General features: G+C 43.1%; 1 long non-coding RNA gene and 1 pseudogene across 1 annotated transcript in view; one reads left to right on the forward strand and one right to left on the reverse strand.

The window, feature by feature from the left end:
• The window catches only part of LOC141415085 (uncharacterized), a 75,018-nt gene extending 67,345 nt beyond the window's left edge, over positions 1–7,673 (reverse strand). Inside the window, exon 1 of the long non-coding RNA XR_012440114.1 lies at positions 7,534–7,673. This is a non-coding gene — a long non-coding RNA (uncharacterized lncRNA). The remainder of the gene's footprint in view (positions 1–7,533) is intronic.
• On the forward strand, positions 3,171–3,663 carry LOC109680091 (large ribosomal subunit protein eL29 pseudogene; annotated as a pseudogene).
• Positions 7,674–25,103: the final 17,430 nt, after the last annotated feature.

The following is a 25,103-nucleotide window of genomic DNA, read 5'->3' on the forward strand; positions in this document are numbered from 1 at the left end:
GGAAGATACACTGACAGCAGCCAGTGAATCACGTCTAGGTCATCTCATGTCTAAGGTCTCAAATTATCTCCAAGTATTGCCCCACACATCCACGTATACCTCACCACCAGCACCAAGGGACAGATTGTGAAATAGCCACAGTCATAGCCACAAAGTGAAAGTGGACTTTCTCCTGACCACCAGCATCCCTGAGGACTCCTCTCTTTCTCTCTGTCTCCCTCCCTCCTTTCTCCTGTCTCTCTCTCCTCTCTCTCTCTCTCTCTGTCTAATGAGAATCCTGAGGTCATTTAGACCCATCTTATACTGTATAAACTTGGGATAACCTAACAAAAATGTCCCAAACTTCACATGAAACAAAGGGGATAAAAAACAGACATGGAAACTTCCTTTGATTCCAAATGCAGGAATTTTGATTACCTTAGTCAAGCACTTGGGGGCTCTGAGTTGTCTAATTTTTTCATAGTACCATTATCAGTAAGAATACAGACACTCTCACAATGGTGCCCCTTGTGGTTTAGATGTCTTTACTTTCTTTTCAATCATTCAACAAGGTGTTAGGTGCTGAGTGGGAACTCAGCATCTAAGCTATGAAATAATTATAACTGAATATTATAGATTCAATATTATAGAATCTATAATCATGGCATGTTAAATGGAGGATGTAATTAATTCTGTCTCAGAGTAGGGAAGTTGAGGAAGGTGAATCTTAAATAATGAGTAAGAGTTTGATGATGAGTAAGAGGTAACCCGATGGTGAATGAAGTTTGAAGGGCATTTAAGGGAAAAGAAATAGCGGGGGAAGAGGAGAAGACTCAGAAAAGTGGGTCTACATGAGGAGGCTTTGGAGGTCTACCAGTAGTCTAATATGGCTAAAATGTAGAGTTCAAACATAGAGGATATAGGAATGGAAAGGAAGAGAGTCAGATTTTGGCAGGCTTGTGAAAGCTTTGAATGACAGCCTGAGAACTATGGGTTTCATTCTTTAGGTGACAGGGAGATGAAGATTGTGTTCATGATAAATTCTTTATTTTAGAAGAGTACTTTGACTGCAGTGAAGAGAGCAAGACAGGGAATAGCCACGATCTATTGTAATAGCTCAGGAGAGAAATGATACATGTACAATGCATCACATTTTACTGACACTGTTTTTGTCTCCTTCCCCTTCCTCATATTGAAAGTACTATGTCTTGTTCACCTTTGTACACCAGGCCCAAGCAGAATGCAGGCAAACAGTAAGAGCTGCTCATAGGTGACCGTGTGAACAGGGACTTAAGGTAGGGATGTCAAAGGAAGAAACATTTAAGAAATATTTTCTGAAGTAGATTCAAAAGAATTTGGTCTTCGGAAAAGGTGTATCAGAAGGTCTTTAAGATTTTTAAAATGCAGGAGGGTGAGTAGCTTGAAAGATAAAGGTAATGTGCTGAGTTGGGAACACATTGAACTATGGCTGTCTGTGGTCTTGAAGTCTGGGGGGGCGCAGCTGGAAATATATGTCACTAGCTCGTAAGTGTTCATTGGCTGATTTTTATTGATAACCATTCTTACAGGCAGACGAGAGAAGATATTCAAAATCTAGTGTTTTGAACATGTGCTGAAAATTTTATTTCCAAAGAAAAAGTAACTGCCCACCAAAATAAGTAAATAAAAACTATCTTTCAAGGACCTCTGCTTGATCTTTCCTTTTTTAAAAAGCAAGACAAAAGAAGGAACCAGAGATAACCCTCTGCTCTTTGATCTTTAAAGATGCCACAGTGAATGTCTCAGATTGTCAGAGTCCTGGTAGAAGAGTTCCTGGGAGCAGCATTAGTTATCCAAGCATCAGTTATGGCTTACTACAGAGTATAAACATATATTCTAACAGATCTCAGTGTTCTTCCCGTCATCTTCTTCCAGCCACTGCCACTGAGACTTCAAAGGTAGGAGTTGATTTGTCAGCGCATAGAGCATGATGCAAACCTGGGGCCTTATGGTACCTGGAAAGAGCACCAAATGAAGAGTTAAAAGGACTAGTCTGGACTCCTCTACTAATTGGCAGGTGGCCATGGGCAAGTCACTTTACCCTTCTGAATCATTTTACAGACAAAAAAGCCCATCTATAAAGTGAGATCAAGCTGGGTTTTTTCTGGGTCTAGGTGTGTTTGTTTTCTTAATCACTGAGCACTGACCTAAATCTTTCCACATGTGTTCATTCAGGTCTGGTTCCCACTAACTCAGGGACTCCAGATGACCCAGGGGTCCCCTCCAGTGAAAGACACAGTGTGTGCCAAAGCACTTCTTTAGCTCCTGTCTCTTGGTAGGCCACTGTCAAAAAACCTAAAAACATGTACCTTCTACTACACCTACTGACACAAATTTTGGTATCAGGTTACAGGGGTGCTGATAGAAGAAAAACCTAAAATACAGGAGTAGAATTGGAGCCAGGCACTGAAGAAAATGGAATAGCCATAGGAACGTGAAGGAGAATAGTAATGAAAGCCTGAATTGCCTGGAATAGACTGTCAGTAAAAATCAAACTTTGAGGAGGTTGCTGGTGAGGTCTTAAGGAAAGTGAGGAAAATCTTGTTGGAGTTTGAAGCGAGGAGATTCTTACAATGTCATAACAGAAACTTTAACACCATTGTTGCCTGTAGCGATACAAAAGATAGAAAATATACCTAATGAATTGGTAATTTAGCTAAGAAGATTTCCATCCAGAGTTTTGAAGGTACCACCTGGTTTCTTGTTGCTGCTTGTATTACAATGTGAGAGGAGAGACAGAGAGAAGCTAAAGAAAGAACTGTTAGACCAAAAGATGGGCCATGTTTGGTTCTGAAGATTCTGAGACTTTCCAGATGGTAAATGATACCAAAATTAAGAAATTTCTTCCAAGCAAATAGCAAATCCAAGCCCCCTCAGAAAATAAAGATTAAAGGTAAAGGCAAATGTATATCTATACAATCTTCTTTTAAGACCTCAGAAAGTTAAAAAGTGGTTTTCAGAGTCTGTTCAGTCAGATAAAAAGCCACTACAGGATGTAGGGGGCTGCATTCCAGCATCTATAAATAAAATAACAAGAGTTCTAAAATGCTTAAGAGTATTGTCCTCAGTCATCTCAGCAGAAGCCCTGCATAAGAGAATTTGTCTCAGGGGGGCTTTCTCTTCTCCTTCCAGCCCCCAGCACTTCTGGAGCTATGGCTTATGGCACAGACACAGCCAAGTCCAACCGCCATATCACACACAACCAGTCCTGAAAATGGAACAGGAATGATATCAATAGCCCAGATCACAAAGACATGAGTCTCTTAAAGGGGTAGACCCTAAGTTCCTGAGGAACATGCATTTTGCTAAGAACCACAAGAAGGGCCTGAGGAAGATGCAGGCAGACAATGCCAAGGCCAGGAGTGCAGATGCCAAGGCCGTCAAGGCCCTCGTAAAGCCCAAAGTGGTCAACAAACACAAGATCCCAAAGAGTGCCAACTGCAAACTCCAACAATTTGCCTTCATTGCCCACTCCAAGCTTGGGAAACATCTTCATCCCTACATGGCCAGGGGTTGCAGACTTTGCCAGCCAAAGGCCAAGGCCCAGGCTGCAGCTCCAGCTTCCACTGTGGCTCCAGCTGCTGCTCAGGCCCAGCTCCAGCACAGGCTCCCAAAGGTACCCAAGACCCTGTGAAGGCCCCATAGTAAAGGTCTCTGTCTGCCATTGTGAGGACAGATGGACTGATGTAACACTCCTGGCTGCCATCTGCAGGAGACTGGTGTCCTGTGCTGTTTCTGTAAATAAACCTGAGCCCAGATCTATTTTGTAAAAAAAGAGAAGAAAGAATTTATCTCAGAGAGAGTTATAGGTGTGGGTCTTTCTGATGGAGCAACCCCCAATGAGATTCATCAGAGGATCATAAAAGTTTTGAGAGAATTTTATCACCAGAATACTGCCTATATGAATTGAAAGTGACAGTATAAAATGAACAGAGGCCTTTGAACTCCCAAATTCCCACAAGAAACCACTCAGCTGTAAACACATGAAATCTTTCATGAAAAAGAAAAGATGATTCAGAAGGTGGCCCAAAAGCCTAGAGACCAGAACCAAGAACTATGGAAAATCATCTCCAGACAGGAGTGGCACTGGAACCTAGTCAAGAAACTTACGTTTGTCTGGCAGGATTTCAGAATTGTTACGATCCAGTTATTTATTTTGCCTCAGTCCCCCCCTTTTGAACAGGAGTATCTGTATTGGTTATCCTCTGCCTATCCCCTGTTGTATGTTAGGTACAGAAGACTTAACATTTCCTTAGCTCATTGATCTACAAGTCAAGAGGAATTATACTCATGAAGCCATACTTAAAGAACTATGACTGAACACGTGGACATGATTTAGATGAAATTGTGAACTTTGAGCTCATGTTATAATGGGATGAAATTTTTGTGGGCCTTGGGATGGGGTAAGTGTATTTTCCATGGATGGGGGATATGAATTACTGAAGGCTCGAGGACAGACTAGGACACCCACATCCCAAGACACTCCATAATGAGCCTCACTTCCTGGCATTCACATCCCTGTGCAGTCCCCTTCCATATTTTATCAAGGTTTGTCTGTGTGACCACTAGTGTACGACAGATGTGACAGTATATCAACTCTGAATCAGTTATATTGGAACTTCTGTCTTTAGTACACTTTCTGTCTCAGATCCCTCACTCGGGAAATTCAGTTGTCATGCCATATGCGATCCTATAGACAGACCAACACGAGAAGGAACTGAAGCTATCAACAAGCACATAGACAACCTTGGAAAGACATCCTCCAGCCCCTGTTGTGCCTATGAATTACCACTGCATTGGTCAACAGCTGACCACAGCTCATGAGAGTCTTTGAGCCAGAATTATGCAGCTAAATCATTCCTGGATTCCTGATCCTCAGAAACTGTGAGATTATAAATGCTTGCTGGGCATGGTGATGCACACCTATAATCCAAGCACTTGGGAGGCTGAGTCAGGGCGATCACAAGGCCACCTTGGGCTACCCAATGAGTTCAAAGCCAGTCTGGACTACTTAGAAAGATCTTATCTCAAAAAAAATTAAAAATAAACAAATGCTTGGTTTTTTTAATCTGCTGACTTTGGAGGATAATTTGTTGTAAAGAAATCGATAAAGTTGATAAATTTAAAATCTGTTGTACTTCTGTATTATAGAAAAACAAAGGGAAATTGAAAGTTTTAAATATAATTTACAATGGCATCATAAACATAACATACTCAGGGATAAATCTGAAGAGCTATGCAAAAGCATTTTACGTGAAAAGCTATTACGCGTTGCTGAAAGAAACAAAGCTCCAGATAAAGGGAGAGATATACCATGTTCATGGTTTGAAAGACTCAATATTTCGTTAATTTTTCTCTAATGTCTTCAACACCATCTCAGGCAAAATCCTGTATAAATTTATAAGCTGATTCTAAAATCTGTGACAGCATTATTACTCAAAAACAAATCTTTACAAAGAACAGTCATGGGGAATTTACCTGATGTAAACTCACTGTAAAGCTACTGTGATCAATATAACACGGTGTTGGCCTAAAGAATGACAAATAGATCATAAAATAGGGCCGAAAAATAGACCCATGCTATGTGATCAATTAATCTTTTGCCAGGATGTCAAAGCAAATAAGTAAAGACAGGAAAATCTTTTTAACAAATGACACTATAGGGACTGGTAGAGTGTCTGCCTAGTAAACGTGAGGCCATGAGTTCAAACCTCAGTACCACCACATAAAAAAAATGACACTGCAAAAACTACATACCTTATTCAGGGGGGAGTCCCTAACTCCTACATGAAAATTAATTGTAGATGGATCATATGCCCAAACATAAAAGATGAAACTATAAAACTTCTGAAAGACAGTATAAAAGAAAACAGCAATCTTTGGCTATGTACAGCTTCTTAGGCCCCAGAAAACAGTAACCATACACAAACATTAATAATTTTAGTTAAACTTAAAATTTCTGCTCATCAAAAGGCACTCTGAAAAATGATAAATGGCAAGAAACAGACAAAAGAAAATATTCACAAAATCTGACAAAGGACATTTTAAGAATATATTTTCAATATACTTACAACTCAATAATACAAGCAATCTATTTTTCTGAAAATGAGCAAAAGGTTTGAATGTGGATTTGACAAATAATAATACATAAATAACCAGTAAACACATGAAAAGATGTTCAAGCTTATTAGTCATCGGAGAAATAAAATTATAACCAAAATAAAATACCACCACACCCACTGAAATAGCTAAAATTAAAAAGAATGACAATGCCACTGACACTGGGGAGGATGTGTAACAAGTAGGACTCCAAACGTTGCTGGTGGGAGTATCAAATTGTAGATCCACCTTAAAATTAAGTCTGGGAGTTTCTGACAAATATACACAGACTTATGACCCAGCGTTTCCATTTGTAGGTATTTCCCCAAGTGAAATGGAAGCATATGTTCACACAAAGGCTTAGGCAAGAATGTTCAGGAAATGTTTATGGTCAAAACTAGAAATAAACCAACTTTTTATCCACAAGAAAATGGAAAAACAAAAATATTATATTCATACCGTTAAATATGATCCAGCAATATAAAAGGGAGAACTACTGAGGCCCACAACAGTGAAGACAGACTTTAGATTATACATATATACTGAGTTAAAGAAGACAGACACAACAGTGTTCATACTACCATTTATATGGCATTGTGCATAAGCAAGACTGTTCTATGGAGAAAGAAATCAAGACAATAGAAGAACAGTTATCGGGTAGGGACTGACCAAAAGAGAGAAAAGGGATACTTCAGGAACGATGGAAATGTTTATATCTTGGATTACATTGCTGTATACTATGGTCAAAATCTGTGAATGGGCGCTTAGGAGCTATGCATTTTACTGTTTATAAATTAAACCTTGATTTTAAAAAGGGAAGGCTATTTATAAAAACTGTTAACGCCAGATACCTATAAATTATTCTAAAAAAAAATTCTGCAAGACTTTCACAGAGATAAATATATAATTGCCATTGAGATCATCTGAAAACTTAAATAAATGGAAAAATATTCCATGCTCATACGTCTGAAAAACAATCAATAAATTCAACACAGTAATAAAAATTTCAGTAGAGCCTTTTGGTTGAACTTAGCGTGATAATTATAAAATATGCATAGAAACATATTTGTTGATTGATGACACAGAGCTCATCAACATCAAGAACTTCTGTTCACCAAAACACAATTAAGAAGAACAAAGTCATAAATGGAAGAAGACACTGGCAATTTATGTAACAGAGGGCAACCACAAATTCATAAGAAAAGGACAAGCACCCAACAGAAGAGTGTGAAAGCAATTTGAATGGGTACTTTATAAAGTACTATGCTATGAATATATGTGTTGCTCCCAAACTTACATGTTGGAGCCTAAGACTCAATGTGACAGTATTAAGAAGTAAGACCTTTAGAAGATGATTAAGTCATGGGACTCAGTCATTAAGTCATGAGTGAAATTAGCACCTTTATTAAAATGTACCTTTTGCCTTTCTGCTTCTTCCACCATGTGAAGATACAGTATTGGTCCCCTCCAGAGGACAAAGCCACAAGACACCATCTTCAAAGCAGAAATCAAGCCAGTGAATCTGCCAGTGCCTTGATCTTAGAAATCCCAACTTCCAGAACTGTGAGAAATGTATTCCAATTGTTTATAAATTATCCAGACTGGGGTATTTCTGGGAAAGCAGCAGGGGTAGACGTAGACATGAAAGATAATAGTCAAATGGCCAATTAGTGGGGAAAGTTGTTCAACCTCATTAGTGATTAAGGAAATGTGAAATAAAACCACAATGAGATAACTAGCTCTACATTTCCGCAATGATGACTAAAATAAAAAAGCCAAAAATAAGTAGTATTTTTTGCATTGGGAGCAACAGAACTGCTCATACATTGCTGGTGGTTGCATAAATTGGGTAGAGCCACTTTGAAAATAATATTTTAAGGGCATTATTCATACCCTATAAACCATACATGTACCCAACAGAAATGCATGCGTATGAACACCAAGAGACCTGATCAAGAATGTTCAGAGTGACTTGATTTGTGCAGCTAAAACTGAAAACAACTTAAATGCTTATCAACTATAAAATGAATAAACAAATTATGGTAGATACAGTCAGCGGAATAACATATAGCAAATAAAATATATAAACTACATTTACCAGTGTGAATGAAAGAAACCAAGATAAAGTTCAAAATAAGGCAAAACTCAACTGTAGCATTAGAAGTCAAATAATGCTTGACTTTGGGGAGTCAATAGGGGAGTGGGCATGAATGAGGTTTCCAGAGTGATAACTGTTCTTTTTCTTCATCCTCGTGGAGTTTATGTAAGTATTTTCTTCATTACAATTTATTGAGCACATCCCTCTTTTGTTTTAACTTTTTTTTGTGTACTAATACAAATTAAAAATAAATTAATTAATAAATAACAGTGCCTGGCATGTCAGAAGCATTCAGAAAAAAGTTCCCACTATGCTAGCTCAGCACCTCTCACCTTTGAGCACATGGAAAGACACTTTTTTCCCAAAGTGCCCCCCCAAGAAAAATTACAGGCAGTCACAAGCAAATTCTGAACTTCCTCTCCCTCTCCTTTGGGACCAAGGTTATAGGTAATGGAAGGGACCAGAAGCCAAGACCTTCACTGCACCACCCGACTGAAAGAAGGCTCTTGTGACCATCCTCACTTTCTCAAGAGCTGGAGACTGGCTGCTATTTAAGAGTCTAGACTGTGCCATGTTCCAACAGGGTAAGTTTGGAAAAATTATTGAAACTTCCTGGGCACTGGATACCTCACCACAAAATGAAAATAATTATACTACCCTGCAGAATTCAGTGAGGGAACTGAAGAGATGATTTTGTGAATGTACCCAGCATGGTGTGGCTTAACAAATTTAGCATCTTCTGCCCCTCTTCAATGTTCTGCAAAAAAGCTTGACCTCCCAAAAGAGACTCCTGGAACCAGCATTCTGGGAAGTTGGGATTTCAAATATTCTGTTTCTTTGTTGGATTATGTTCCTGGCTTTTGGTTCAGAAATTAAAATCTCCTATAATTCAAAGGTGTGTATTTCTTAGGGGATCTGCCTCTTGCGGTATGTGCCTTAGCCTTGTCTTCCATTATGCTGGAGATTTCCACAAAGGTCCCTTCCTTTTGCCTTTCCCTTCTGGGACCCACAAAGACAGTTTGTTGATCTGGGTTTCTTTCCCTAAGGATGAGACAGGACCTTGTTCCTTTGACACTTTATTTGAAATGCTGCGTGTACATACATGTGTGCCTGTGTCCGGAGTGCAAATGCATAGTTTTTCAAGACTATCTGCAAACCACAGAGATATGTCAACCCCTGGTGGAAATCAAAATGGCACATTACTTCAGCAACTTGTCAATTTCAGGCCCCATGCACAGGCTATGAGATGGTTGTCTTTATGCTGCTGTATTTCCTGCCTGACCTTTAGCACACCCTGGCCTGTCCTCCACTCCAGCGGCCTTCTATTCACATATTAGCTCTATCTAGTGACAGTCTAGTGCGCAGATTCCACTCCACTATGTCCCCAACAACCATCTTCCCTCCTTTCCTCTTTCCTAGAATGTGGTCTTCATTTATTTTATCATCATTTACACCACTTTCTCTTGTGTGCACACACACACATGTCACCTCCTAGGCCTGGGGCAGGTCTGATGTATTTCTGACATCAGCTTCTCCACCTTTTCTCTCCCCCTCCTCACTGGGCTCACTTTATCTAGCCCTTGATCTGGCACTGGATGGTCCCCATCCCACCCTGCCTCACAGAGGAACCAGAGAAGAGGCTAATTTGGAACTAGCAATTTTGTATTTTTTCTTAAAAAAAAAAAAAACTGTGCAGCTGGGCACACTAGTGGCTCACCCCTGTAATCCTAGTTCCTTGGGAGTCTGAGATCTGGAGGATCACATTTTGAGGCCTGCCTGGGTAAATAGTTCATGGGACCCCATCTCCAAAATAACCAGAGCAAAATGGGTTGAAGGCATGGCTCAAGTGGTAGAGCACTGCTTCACACGTTCAAACCACTATCAAAAAAAATAAAATAAAATAGATAATACCCCCCAAAAACCTGTATAAGCTTCAGACTGTTAACACTGTCTTTTGCTCATTTAACAGTAAAACAACCTGCAGTGTTTGTGCACACAGAGAAAATACACGAAAATGTGACACATAACAGTTGCTTCTGAGGGGCTGGAAGGATGCTCAGTTACCCATCAGTTACCACTGCCTCTTGTCCCAGGAATTGGCTGGAGCTTCTCCCAGCCAAGCCACTGGGCACACAGCACCAGGCTGCACCGGGCTCAGCCTTGGCCCTGCAGGGAGTCAAATTGGTCGACTTTTCTGAGCAGCAGCACCTGACATCATAAATCTAGTGATCCCACGGAGGAAAATGTGAACTAGAATGTTCCAGCCCAGACCCAGAAGCAGAGCTGTGGACATGTGGAAGAAGTATGGGTACCATTGGACAGGAATCCTCAGCAGCAAGGTAGCCTTCAGTATGGCTGTCCCAAACTCTGGAAGAAACAACTTTGGGGATTGCTACCCTCCCGGGATGACTACAAAGAGGGTATCACATGTCTGTACCTTCTGATCCACAGCTTTGTAAATTGGTGCAACTAATTTGAAGACTAACTTAGTTACTACGAGTAAAGTTGAAGATGCATACTCTCTGAGAACCACCACTTCTACACACACACACACACACACACACACAAAATGTAGTCATGGGAGTGGGAAAGAGAAAGGAAAGGGGAGGGAAGGGGAGAAAGGGAAAGAAATGGGAAGGAATAACCTAAACGTCCATCAATTTAGGCATGGATAAATAAATTACGGTGTAGTCATACGATGAGCAGTTGTTGCAAGGAATAAACTAGATCTAATTTATTAACATGGATAAACCTCTAAATATACAATTAGGTGTAAAGAAAAGGCAGGTAGAGCAGGAAACCATTTTTATACATTTAAGCCTACCAGACAATGCATATTGTCTATGAATGTGTAACAAAATTGCAGAAAGGTGACATACTTTGGAAAAATACTTACCTCTGAAAAGGGACAATGATGGGATTGATCAGAGATGGCTATAACTAACCACTAACATTTCTTAAAATAAGAATCAAGCTCCATGCCCATGTCTCACACCTGTAATCCTGGCTAAGCTACTTGATAGGCTGAGATCAGAAGGATCTCAGTGCAAGGCCACCCTGAGTAAAACGTTCCTAAGACCCCATCTCAACCAATAGCTGGGCACGATGATGCACACCTGTCATCACAGCTATGTGGGAGACTGAGATCAGAAGGATCGCAGTTCCAGGACAGCTTGAGCAAACAAAGTTCCAGAAATCCCCATCTCAACAGAAAAAGTTGGGTGCAGTGATACATGCCTGTCATCCCAGCTACAGCAAGAAGCATAAATAGGAGAATCATGGTCCAGATGGGCCTGGGCAAAAAGCAAGACCCCCCATCTTCAAAATAACCAGAGCAAAAAGGACTAGAGGTGTGGCACAAGCAGTAGAGCACTTGCCTAGCAAGTCCTAAGCCCTGAGTTCAACCCCAGTATCACCAATAAATCAATACCTGAAATAAACATGGGAAAATGTCAATAATTCTTCAAGTCTAGTGGTGGGAACATTGGGTGTCTCTAACATTATCATTGTGCTTTTGAAATATTTTCTGATTTAAAAAAATAATAGGCATGACTATCTCTCTTGAAACACTCTCTACACTCCTGCCTCCCTCACAAAAAGATAAATTGCCAGATTCTGCCAGATGTTCTTCCTTCTTCAACAAGCAAATGGACATTTATGATAAACAAGACTCTTCCAGCCAGTTCCTGACACAGCAGCCTTCCTGACCCTCAGCAGAGGCCCCTGCACCCTGATCTGTCCCTGGAAGCTGATCAAGGGGATAGGCTCCTCGCTCTCTTTTCTCTGGCTAGGATTGGCAGAGACAGAGATAGCAAGACAAGAGAGAAAAGACGGGGCATTTCTTCCCTGGCTTCCTTCCTGCTGGCCTGGTGGTTAGACATGGCTGCCTTTCTCTCCTGGAGGTCATGTCTCTTGGGTCCTCCTTTGGCTCTCTCTGGGTTGTTTCTTCAGGCCTTGGGGTGCACAGTAGCTCCTCCTATTTCTGGTCCTGGTTGCTTCAACATACCTTGCTAATTTCCCTTCATTTTGATCAGGTCCGAATAAACAAACGGTACCCTCATTAAGCTCTTCTTGATTCACTCCACTAGAGGGCGATATTTCCCACTGGTACCCTGACCTCATGGAACCCAGGGGAGCTACATGAGAGTCGGAGAGGCCAGAGAAAACTGCAGAGATAAAGCGGGGGTGGGGGACAGGGGGCAGAAATGACCCAAACAATGTATGCACATGTGAATAAATGAATAATAATTTTTTTTAAAAAGCTCACACGTGGGCAAAGCCTGAAAAGATGAGGACAAGTGTGTCAGTTGGTGAAATGGATGGGGGAGAAAGAATGACAAGATAGTAAGACTGAGTGAACAGCTTCAACAAAGGCTTTTGTATTAGACCAACTATATAAAATTGCCAATATTAGACAAAACCAAAAGGACATTTCATACGGTTCAGACCATGATGACCTTAAATGAGGAGGGGTAAGAATCAAGATGACGCTGTCACTACAGGATGAGTACCAGAAAGGATAGAGATAACATTTATCTAAGGCAGATAGTAAACACTTTGCACAGAGGGATGGAAATGTGTCTCCTGTATTGCATTTCGATTCCAAAAGAACCAAGGTTTCATTCTGTTTCCCTTATATCTGAATCTTATATCTTACAAAGATAAGAAATGCATGCACATTTCCACAGCTTCCATAACTCTTAGAGTTAGACCAGTCTTTAATAGTCTACCATCTCATTTCAAAGATTAAACACACAACATGACATGGGTTAAGAACCTCGCTCAGTATCACACAACTGTGTGATCTTCCAGTTCCATCTGATCATGGAAGACCTCAAGAGAGAATGAGTTTGGGAAGACACCAGTGACACATTTCTATGGAGGGAGGGTGAAGCTCAAGTCCTGACAGAGGGGATGCTGATGGAGACAAAGGAGGAAGAAAGTTGGGTGGAGATGGAGGGGACTGAGCACAAATTAGCTTGGCTACAAGAGTGAAAATGCATACGGTGAAAGACTTCCTTTTATTAATCTTGTCCGAGAACCAAAATTAATCTTTCCTTAGACTTGTTAGGCAGACTAAATTTATTATCCTTGATGACAATAAGTCTTCCCAGGTTTAGAAAGAAATTTAAAGCACATGATTTATTCTTCCAGAGATGATTCCCAGGCCCGTAAGTGCTACTCCTCAAAACTAATATTTTGGCATTTAATAAGCCAGGGAAATCAGGCCATGCACTCAACATTGGCCAATTTAAAAAAATAACTCTGAGTAATATTTACAGTTGGAGTTGTTTTGATCTCATAATTTCTGTTATGACACTTGAGTTAATGCACACTCTGGAGCCAGATTGCCAGAAGCTTGCACTCAGGGTGAGAACAGCCTCCCTGCATCCCACAGTTCTGTGACCTCAACAATCCAGACCCCAGTGTTATCTGATGGGCTGGCACAGTGCAGCGCCTGGTCTCTTGGAGCACCGCTGAAAGCATTATAAATGAGGATCGTAGTGAAATTTGGGGAGTGAAGAGTAAGGTGAAATTTTCCAGGAGCGCTGGGTGGTGGCTAAGTACTGCTCCAGGTTGGGGATCATGGAGGCACACCCATCTTGGTGGTCAGCCACAAGTGTCATCATCATTCTCAAGAATGGCAATGTAGATTACAGAACTGCAGGAGCCAGATGACCACATGTGCATCTGTTGGCTAGCTCAATATAAATTGGCATGTCTATTGTGGTGTTTACTGTCTCAAGGACCCAAATTTCCAAGTGATTGAGTGACTTACTTTCACAACTCAATCGTCACCTCAACCCAGAGCCCTTGCGCAGAGCTGGCAAGTGGCCAAAAGCCAGCAAAATGATTAGTCAGATTGTCCTTCAAGGAGGAACCTTAGCAATGATCTCATTCTTAATTCTCATCCTACAAATGAGAAAACTCAGGTGATGGTGACTGACTGGCTCAAGGTCCTATAACTAGTGCATATAAGATTGCACTTGACTGCAAGTCTACACTGACTAGCAGTGACTCTTGGATCCTCCTTCCGTGCATAGGCTACTCTTGTCCACTGCCTAGAAGCTTCCCTCTATCCTCTTCTTTTATACAAATCATTTCTACTTTTGTTCATTTGCTTCTTCTTCGTGATTCTTTGTCTTCCTAAAAGAAATCGTATGCATCTTAAAAATAGTGCAATTGGGTATAATACAGGCCACTTTTATTGACAGCTTATAAGGGCTAGACCTTGTGCACATATCAAGTATTCAGTCAACATTCATTAAACTGGACAATTTAGGAGAGACCTAGTCAAGCCTCAGACACGGGAGAAAAGAGAACATGGGGCGGGGCAATGGGAAACATGACCATGGCAGTATGCTGGTTAGAATATAATTTGGTCCCAAAACAGAATTGTGGTGGCATGACAGGAATGAAAATTATAGGAAGAATGTGAAACTCATTTCAGAGTAAATTTGGAGGTCAGAAGAGGGAAAAAAGGAAGGAATGATAAGAACATTCTGTTTGCGCATTTCAAATGTGAGACACCAACTGACAAGTCTTGGAGAAGTCCGACAAATGCCAAAATGTGTGACTTAGGTAGAAGGTTGAGGTCAAAGGTCTATAGAAAGAGGACAGTTCAAGCTACTGAGGGAGAGCTTGCTGTTTTAGAAGTCACCACCATTTTGTGCTGAGACGAGCCAACTGCTCTGAAACACCTGAGTTAGACCAAGGACTAGCAAAGACAATGAAAAAATGAATAGAACCAAAAACAGCAGCCCACACAGGGTGTCAGCCTTGCCCTTGTCCACTTACTCAGCCAGTATTTTTCTCATTCATCATTACAAAAGATCCTTTCTCCTCCAGGCAGCCTTCCCGGTTTGACCAGATAAGAAACACTAGCTTACCTGCCTCTTTTCCTAGATTTGGGCATAGCAGGCAGCCCCATGTTTCTATCCGGGGCGTACCTGGGCATTTGATGGCGATAATTTTCTGAAGGTAACTGTGGTTGTTACACCATCATTCTGACCATCTTCCATCCATCAGTTACCATCTGTTAATTTTGCTGCCTCTGCTCCCAATAACCTTCCCCTCCAGTCTCCTCAAAGCCCTCCATCTATCCATATCCCTGACAATTTCTGCAAAAGCTGCACTCTATGAAACAAAACGTAAGAAACCAACTCATGTCATAGAGCAGAAACCTGTTTAAAACAGACTTTGGCTTTGTACATCGTCTGCTTATGTTAGAACTACTCCTTAAATTATAGCAAACATCTCTATTTGATAAACCTCTAACTCAATTTCATTTTCAAATATTTGTAAAATTTTCCTCTAGAACACGCAACAATGATTGGTGGTGGTAATGATTAAAATAGAAGCAAGGAAATTGGATAACAACAGCAGCCCACTAAGGCCACCCAAGTGGGGAAGTCAAACCACAGAGGAGCAGGAAACCCCAGGGACGGAGCCCACTGGGAAAACTTTCAGCTTTCTCTTCTTTAAGGCAAAAATGTCCTCACATGGTCATTTATCTGATCATCAAAGAGGTGCCCAGCCCAAATAAATACTAGAAGGGCCAGGGCTTTGTTATTACGTACACTGCACCCAAACAGCCCCGAGGCTTACCACAACCAACAGTCAGTACGTGGACCCCATCATACACTGTCTTCAGGATTACCGAAACTGGCAACAACTTCACCAAACTCCACATCCTGTTACTGGCAACAGAATAGTGAGATCCTTCTGCAGATGAACTTGAAATCTGAAATTCTCATAGCCTATCACTTGAGCGGGTCTCCTTCTGAGTACTTAGCGTCTCCTGTTGGATCTATCACACAAAGTGAGCAATTTCAGTCATTTCAACCATCTGTGAAGATAAGAAGGGACACCATCCCCCCCCCCCCCACAGCGCTCCCCTCTAACCGAGGCTAACAATAGCTTCTCCTCTCTAAGCCCCTCCAGTGAGAGCCAGAGTCGGAGCTCACCACACTCGGTAATGGGAACTTTGCTGACAAATGTTTCTCATCTGTGCCCAATCAGTTTATGGGGCTTTATACAGAACTACGAATGTATTCCATATGTTCTCATCCCCAGAGAGCTGAAGCCTCCGCCCCAAACCAAAAGCATAGGACTATTATTGTTGTTATTTAATATTTGTTCTTTTTTATGAGGGCAGAGTATAGCATGATCGTTCTCTGATGTCCTATCGTCTGGAGCCCGGCCTCTGCACACTGCAGACATCTTAAAAGCAGGAGGACTTGGAGGACTCAATTGGCATTCTTGTAGCTTTGGTATCATCCCCTGTGCACCGTCCCTTACTTTCTAAAGGGAGGGAGAGAGCAGAGGCCCGTGTGAGGTTTTTTTGTTAACAGAGCTGGTATCTCGCAAGCAATAACAGAGCAGTTCAGAACACAAACAGCCCAGATCCTTCTCAGCACAGCAGGAACCCGGAATGTCCCCACTTTCCCACCCTAATGAGAAATGATGGCAAGAAGACTCACCTGGGTATGCATTCTTTCTGGGGAGAATTGTGCAAAGTAGAGAGCATGATGGTTTGTGGGTCTGTGCCTGTTGGAGACCTTTCTAAGAAGAGGTTAATCCTCTAAATGTGGTGGCCTACTTGGGACATTCTCCCCAACCATTGCTAAAACCCCAGGTAAATCACACCTTCCCACCCACACCCCTCCTCTAGCAGGTCAAGTTCATAGAGCCATAAGTGTACTTGAGTGGTTCAAATCATTTTGATGCTAACCTAAGCAGAAAAGACATGGAAGATTAATTGTGTGCCTATAAAATGGTTTGTAATATCTTCCAGAGCCCAGAAGAAAAAGCTGTACTTTGGGGCAAGCCATCCCCAGTGCACACCTGTTTCCACCATTCGTGTTCATTGTAGCTCAGAATCGAAGGTTCTGGGAGGCTGGGGCTGCAGAAGCATGCCTGGGAGAGGCTGGGGGTGCCTGCTTAAGTCAAATATTATCAGCTTTCCCGATGTACTAAAAAATGTGAACATATAGACTTTTCTCAATTGTAGATTCTTGCACATTTTTGTTCCACCCTCAGTGCCTGTTACAACTTGTCTGTTAGCCAGAACTAACCTAAGACCAAAAAAAGAATGAGTAGAAACTATTACTGGGAAAACTGAAACAAGCACGCATGCATCCTTCAACAGCTTCCTTTGCATGGCCAGGCTGCTTGTGTTTGTGGTTTAGCAGAGCATCTGTTCTCTGGGGAAAGTCATTCTGCTCATTTGAGGATAGTCAATAGATATTTATTGGGAAACCCACATGACCATCAAGGGTATCAGTCCCCTGCCTGGATAGATAGAGTGAAAGGACACGGAATTTGAGCTTAGTCTGGTTCCCACCCCTGGGCAAATTGAGTTTCCACCTCTATAAAATGGGAATAATAGTATGTTCTCTGTGAGGAATATTCTGAGGCCAGGATGTGATCATGGATGTAATGGGTCTAGTGTAAGCAAGTTGTTCAGTAAATGTTAGAGGTCATTACCACAAGGACTAAATGAAAATACATCTTAAACACACCAAGCTCAATTCCTCACACTTCCAAGGTGACCCACATGACTGTTCCTTTCCTTTCCTTGCAAGCACGCTGAATATCAGCTTCCCCATGGCTAGTCCTCACAGCCTCTCAGTCCTCAGACTTCCCTGAGTTCCCAGAAGATACCTGGGTCTCCACCTCATAGCATTTAGCTTCCAGGCTATGTAGATGCTTCTGCCCTGAGCCCCAGCTGTCACAAACCACAGATAGACCCCAGAAGGTCCCAGGGAACTGAAGCTCCAGCCAGAGAGAAAAGAAGGTGTCCCCACACCTTCAACCAAAGTGGGGGGGTCTCTCCTGCCCAGACCAATCCTGCTGCTTCCTGCAAGAGAGCACAGAAGCTCTCAGGTGCCTTCCAACCAGGCCCCAGGTCACCCTGTCACAGTTTTGCCTGGCACAAGCACAGGAGGTTTAATTTAAAAAAAAAAAAAATGTGCATAGTCCTTCTTTACACAAAGAGCACACAACTCCATCCAGAAAGAGCTAAACCCCAGAGAGGTACCACCTGGGCACTTCATCACAAGGTGTTAATCGGCTGGCAGAAGTGCGAAGACAGGCAAGACTCTGAAAGAAAGAAAGGAAGGAAAGCTGCCTGCACTGGCTCTCAGCCCCCTCCCCAAAGGGGCCCCAACTTTGGCTTCCTTGAGGTGATTCTAATTGTTTAAACAAGATTAAACAAGCATGGAATTTGAGAGGGAGAAGTAAGAAATTTGAAGAAAAAAATAGCAAGAGAATTTTTCTTCCCAAAGACCCAAAACAAATCTAAACAGTAAAAACAACACTCTCTTCGTAGCCTGAAAAAAAAAAAAATCTTCCAGGCTGAAAGTATCCAGTAGAAGGAGTCCAGTGGAATTAACTTCCTGGGGTCAACATAACATAGAGGAGTGAGGGAGCCCAGAGTCACCACTTTCATTATGCTTTAGAAAAAAAAAAAAGGAAAAAGAAGCACCTAGAAATCTGCCCAGGCACTAGCATCAGTCACACTCAGTTACCCAGGGATCACATAATAGATCCACATGGAGGAACTCACATTCATTGATGTAGTCATTCAGCAAACATTTTTGTGAGTGTCTACTCTGAGCCAGGTACCATGCTGGTGGTGGAGCAACAACCAGGAATCTGGCAGAAATGGTGTCTCCTTTCAGGGAGCAGCTGGTGTCCAACCTGCCATATTGGGTGCTGCACAGAGCGGGATGAAGCATGGTAGACTCTGCCCAGAGGAGCCTTTGAGCTAAGGGACTATTCCAGATGAGAGGTGATGTGTGCCCTGTACTTAATCAAGGAATGGGAGTTCTTTAGAAAGAGAGCAGAACCAGGAGTCTTTTAAGTGAGACATGCAGATGTCCCCAGGCATCCCATGTGCTGGGGACCACTGTGACCTGATTGCTAAAGCTTCCGTTACCATTCTCCAGAACCCCGGCTTTGTCCTGTGAGTGTCAGAGCATCTTGGAAGGCACAAAGACATGTTGACAAGAATGTTGGCTCAAGAGCCAACAACCCAAAGTCTATGCCAATCCCTGCCTATGTGACTAGGAAAGAGACTGTCCCTCTTAGGGCCTCTGTTTCTCCCTCTGTCAAATGAAAGAATCTTCAGCTAAATGATTTTTTTTTTAATTCCACAAGAGGCAGGTAAAGCAATTAAGGGATAGAAGCCTGGTTTAGAAACAGATGGAGAGAGGGCTGGCCATGGTGGTTCATGTCTATAATCCCAGCTACTCGAGAGGTAGAGATAGGAGAGTTGTGGTTCGAGGCCAGTCTGGGCAAAAAATAGTTAGCAAGACCCCCCATTTCAATTAATATGTCAATCATGGTGGCTCACAAGAGGCATAGTTAGGAGGATCCAGTCCAAAGCCAGCCTGGGCAAAAAGAGTGAGACCCTATCTAAAAAACAACCAAAAGCCAAAAGAGCAGGTAGCATGGCTCAAGTGGTAGAACACTTACCTAGCAAATGCAAGGCCCTGTACTAGGTACTGGGTATACCACCAAAAAAAAGAAGCAGATGGAGAAGATACCTGCTTGGGAAGGCTCCCCACATTCCTGGACCTTTTGGTGAACTTTGACTGGACTATGCTCACTTGTATGTGTCACTCACAAGCGTACACACCCCTCCAATCCATCCTGGGTGTGCTCACCAAACAATGACAGAATTTAAGGGCTTCAGTCTCTGTAGGATAAAATGACTGCTCCTTAGGGGGGAAGGCAAACCCCTCCTAACTCTGCCATCTTATAGGACACAATGTTACAACTGGGCCTTCAGACTCCAGCCCTCAGGACCTCCCTGGCCCAACTCCTCGGCACATTACTTGTCTTTGCAGTTCTGCTTTTCAGCCCACAGTGCTTTCTCTACCCAGAATGCCTTTCCCTACTCTTGCTCATTGCTTACTCTTCAAAACTTGCTCAAGGATGACCTCCCCAGCAAAGCTTTTCCTCACTGGTCATCCCTCCCTCCTAGTACATGCTGGGGACACTGGATGGTCATCTTTGGCTTTCATAGCTCTGTCTCCACAGGTGACGAACACTTTACCTCACTCAGCCATACTTGTACTCCCAGCTCCTGGACTATACCTGAACACAGACTGCTCTGGGCAGCTGTCATTGAGCTAAGCCATTCGTTGCATTTTTATTTAACTGTTCTAATTGTAGGTAGAACAATGCAGGAAGATCCCTCAAGAGTTTTGGGGGAAGGGGATCCAGGGGACTACCAGAAAAGAACTGCCCAGCATGGGTTGGAGGCCCATCATCTCCTTGTGCAGTTCCAACTTTTCATGGACTCCACACTCATCTGTGGGAGCAGCACACAAGAAGATGGGCCACTCAAACTTTCCAGCTATTTGCCATTTTAATGAAGTCACACAATTGAAAGAGATCCTAGAAGCCACTGTAACCTTCCACTCAGGGCAGGACGCCTCTGCATGCCTGACAGATGCTTGTCTGAACTCAGGGGTCCACATCAAAAAGGAGCCCACCCTACCTTGGACTGGTTGGTGGAAATCACTTATTCACCCCATGTAATCCAGCCCTCCTCGTGCTCCTGTGTCAAGAAAGTCTCACTCAGATAAAAACTAACAACCAAGAATAGATGAAAATGCAATTCAAAAGTGTCCTGGGATTTCTCAAAGCTTAATAAAAGCAATCAAATAATTAATCATACATAACATTTTGCAGTCTTTTCCCCCATATTTTGGGTTTAATCTGTTCAGAAGCCCCCAAAACTCTTCCCTATTTAACCAATTCCCTACCAAGCCAGAAACAGATACTCTACGCTTAAGCCACACCTCCAGCCCTTTTGGCTCTGGTTATTTTGGAGACAGGGTCTCACTATTTGTCCAGGCCAGCCTGGACCACCATCCTCTTATTTCAAGCTTCCTGCTATAACTGAAGTAACAAGCGCACACCACCACATCCAGCTTTTTTCCATTGAGATGGGGTCTGGCCTGGAACCACCATCCTCCCAATCTCAGTCTCCTGAGTAGTTTGGGAGTAACAGGTGCATGTTACAGCACCCAGCTATTGGTTGAGATGGGGGCCTCATTAACTTTTTCCCCAGGCTGGTCTCAAACCAGGATCCTCCCTATCTCAGTCTCCCAAGTAGCTAGGATTACAGATATAAACCACCAGCACCTGGCTTAGCCTCTAAGCATTAAAGTTTCTGTTGTTTCCTCCCTTACCTCATCCCCCCAGTGGTATTGGAACACTGTTGTAGTCTGTATCCTATATTGGTGGAAATATAGAAGCATCCACGTGGCTGGAAGCAATCCGATCGCTCTATGTCTTTTCTTTTCCAGTCTACCCAGCCCCCCTTGCTTCAACTGACCTGCCAATGGCACAGCTCCCAGAGCCTCCACCTTTCTGTTAACCTTCTTTGACATTACCCTTGGATAATTCCCCTGCATTTAAAAAGAGATACAGGGCTGGCAGAGTGGCTCAAGAGGTAGAGCACCTGCCTAGCAAGCATGAGGCCCCAAGTTCTAAAAATAAGAACAGTACAGTCCAATTTAAAACTGGACACTAGCTTTCAGAGTCTCTACACTCTGCACACGGATGCACAGGTGTGACACCAGTGCCATACTGATGGATGGGGCCCTGCTCGCAACAGTCAGAGCTGAGCACTCACAAAGGCTGTGAATTAGAGGGGCTCTCAGTCGATCCTACCACTCCCACCAAAAAATGCCCCCCACCATATAACTGTCCCATGTTACTCAAAGGCGCTAAAGGCTACGATGACAACCAGTGACTAACTGGTGTCTCAGCTCAAGTATTTTTAAGATTTTCTTGGCTACCCCTAATGTAAGGAACTGTCTGAATTTGCCATAGTTGAAATTTGTACATGAGGTTAGGGTAGAGAAATGAGACAAATGACACAGCTGAGGAAAATGACAGGAACCAGGTAAGGGGACAAGCCAGCTCAGCTGGCCAGCTCAGGCACTGACAGACGAGAGTATAGCTCACAAATTGTGGAGGTCCTGGGGCCACACACACAAACACATACAAACACACACACACACACACACACACACACACACACACACACACACACACACACACACACACAGCCAGACTGCCCTCTAGTGGCAGAAACAAGCATTCGTTGCCTGTCAGGTCTCTGTAAATCAGCGTGGGTTTTAATTTTCTGTTACCTACTTCAGACATTCCTTCAACAGACATTGGTTGAATTCTCACTCTGTGCTCAACACCATGCTGAACATATATGAGGAAGCCATGATTTGCACACTCAACGGGTTTGGGCCTGGTTGAGGCAGTTAGACATGTCGTGGTAGATGTGTATGTGTCACGCACAGGGGTGTGCCAAGGCAGAAGTGGGAGATGAACAAGAGATGTGAAGGCAAGGGGTCCACAGGATTTGGGCATAGACTGGGTGTGGAGCAGGGAGGAAGGAGAGGGGTTTCAACCAAATTCCAATCTACATGCTCGGGAGGCCTGCTTGATGGCACATCATTCATCAAACCACAAGTCGTGAACAAGGAGCAGGAAAGACTGGCGTTCACTTTTGAACGTGGAGAATTGGATGTGCCTGAGACAACCAAGAGGAAATCCCCGGAGGTAATTGGTAATTGACTGTTTAGTCTGAAGCGCTGAGAGCTGATTTGGGGTTGGCAATCTAAGGCACTGAGAAGAATAAGATCTCTCAAGGTAGCAGTCAACATGGAGAGAGAAGAGAACCGAGGACCAGCCCATTAAGCAAAGCTCATTTTTAGCAGGCTGTCAGAGAAGAGCAGCCCCCGTGGAGACAGAGAAGAAAGACTGAGGTTGAAAGAGAGCCAGAAAAGAGAGAAAGAGTCAAGAAGAGTGTGATCGACCTAGTCAAACAGCTACCAAGACACGTCTGGCAGGGAGTCAAAGAGAAAATGGCAATGAGAGAGGGAGTGTGGTCTTGGGGACACTCAGCTTTATGGTTTCTTTAGTGTGCAGTTGAGGCAGATTAGAATTAGGGAAAGTTTGGGACTGAGACCTCTCCCTGGCTCACCTTAAGAGCTACATTTTATTTACAGTAAGTTAGAAAGAATGGGAACTTCCTCCCTCATGGGAGGCACCCCAGAGAATTAACCTAGGGAGTCTGCCTGGCTCCTCCCCCTGGCTCAGTGGCCCACACCCACCCCACTCACTGATTACTGGATGGGAATCACCTGGTTCCTCTCTTCCCATAGGTTAGCATAGATTTTAAAAGCACCTGGAGAAGAGAAGCATGCTCTCTCTGCCTCCAGATTCCACCTGGGCTCCACCATGCTCCCTTCTGTAACTTTTGAACGTTCTCTTCCCTAACTTTTAATAAAAACTCCATGTGTTCTGCCATGGATTCTTCCCCAAGGGACACAAAGAATTTGGAAGTCTTCGATCACAGACTGCACCCTGATGGCAACAGATTCTTAAAATATCAATCTTGTTTCCTCCCATCACTCAGCATCCAGGACAACCCCTAGGAGGACTATCACAACTGAGCTAAGGGTACAGTAAACCCATTTGCATAGAGCACCTACACACAGTAGGCCCTCAAAGCTAGCTCCTGCCCCACTATGGTAATGTACTTGGGAACGTGAATTCATCAACATTCAGAACCACAGTAGACTAGCTGGTGTGTAGGCTGACTGGTATGGCTCCCTCCACTGGACCAGGAAAGTCAGTGTAGCCTTAGATCAGCACGGTGGGCACTCTGGTCTGGTGGCTTGTGTATTCGCTAGGGGTCAGAAGTTGGAGTCTGATATTTAGATTTTACTGACTTCGGTGGTTTATCACAATCCTGTAAGAGAGGTATTATCATTGTTCCCTATTTACAGATGAGGACATTGAACTTACAAACTTTATGTGATATGCACAATGTCAGCTACTGTTTCTCAGGAAATGAGGTCCCCTTTTAAACTATGCCTTCTCCAGGCTGTCCTTCTGAAGACTAGGAGGCAGAGAGGAACACACACACGCAAACACACATGTACTAGACAGCAGCCACTCTGAGCCAAAGCTGAGTTTGTTCTCAGCTCTACAGCTAGTTCATTATTTCATACTTACTAAGCCCCTCCTCCTGCTCAGTGCCTCAGTTTCTCCATGTGAAAAATGGGTCAAAATGGATCTGTGCCTCCCTGGGCCCTCTAGGGAGTTGCCCTGATGAGCTCATGCTTAAGGCTACTGAGTCGTGAAAATAAGCAAAGCTAGGACATTGGCGTGCACTGTTCAACTTGATCAGAGGGAGGGCCCCATCACCCCCCCACTCCACAGGGTGTGCACATTCAGAAAAACTACACCAAGGCTTCAACATCTAGTCCTTGCATTATTCACTTTTGAGGCCTAGATTGAGTGCCCATGTGGGCGGGGGAGGGCGGTGACAGTCCTCCACAATAAGTAGCTAGTAAATAAACACTCTATGTCAAGTCTAAACTAAATTGTAAACTCAACTAAATTATTGTGTGCACCTTGGTCCTGATTTCTTAACTCTACCCTCCCCCCTTGACTCTTCCTCTAATCTTGAACTTGCCCCAGTTCCAAGTCCAAATTCAAACAAAGAAGCTGAGACATTTTTATTGGATACAATGTAAAGAAATCTCTTTACATCACATATCGGAAGGCTTTCAACATCAGGTTTTCTTCTTCACCTGCACCAAGTCCCTCCTATCCTTGCCCTCTTCCTTCTCACCACCTACACACACACACACACACACACACACACACACTCTCTCTCTCTCTCTCTCTCTAGCCATTCCAAGATACAAGAGAAATGAACCATCCTAAAGGCATTCTGCCACCTCAGCATTCAGAGGCCACCGACACTCAGTTGCCTGGAATGTTCTTTGACCACCTCTGCACCAAGCCCATCCTGTCCTAGTCTACCTGCTCCTGA

Source organism: Castor canadensis, chromosome 12 (assembly GCF_047511655.1).
Source record: "Castor canadensis chromosome 12, mCasCan1.hap1v2, whole genome shotgun sequence".
NCBI classification, from domain to species: domain Eukaryota; kingdom Metazoa; phylum Chordata; class Mammalia; order Rodentia; family Castoridae; genus Castor; species Castor canadensis.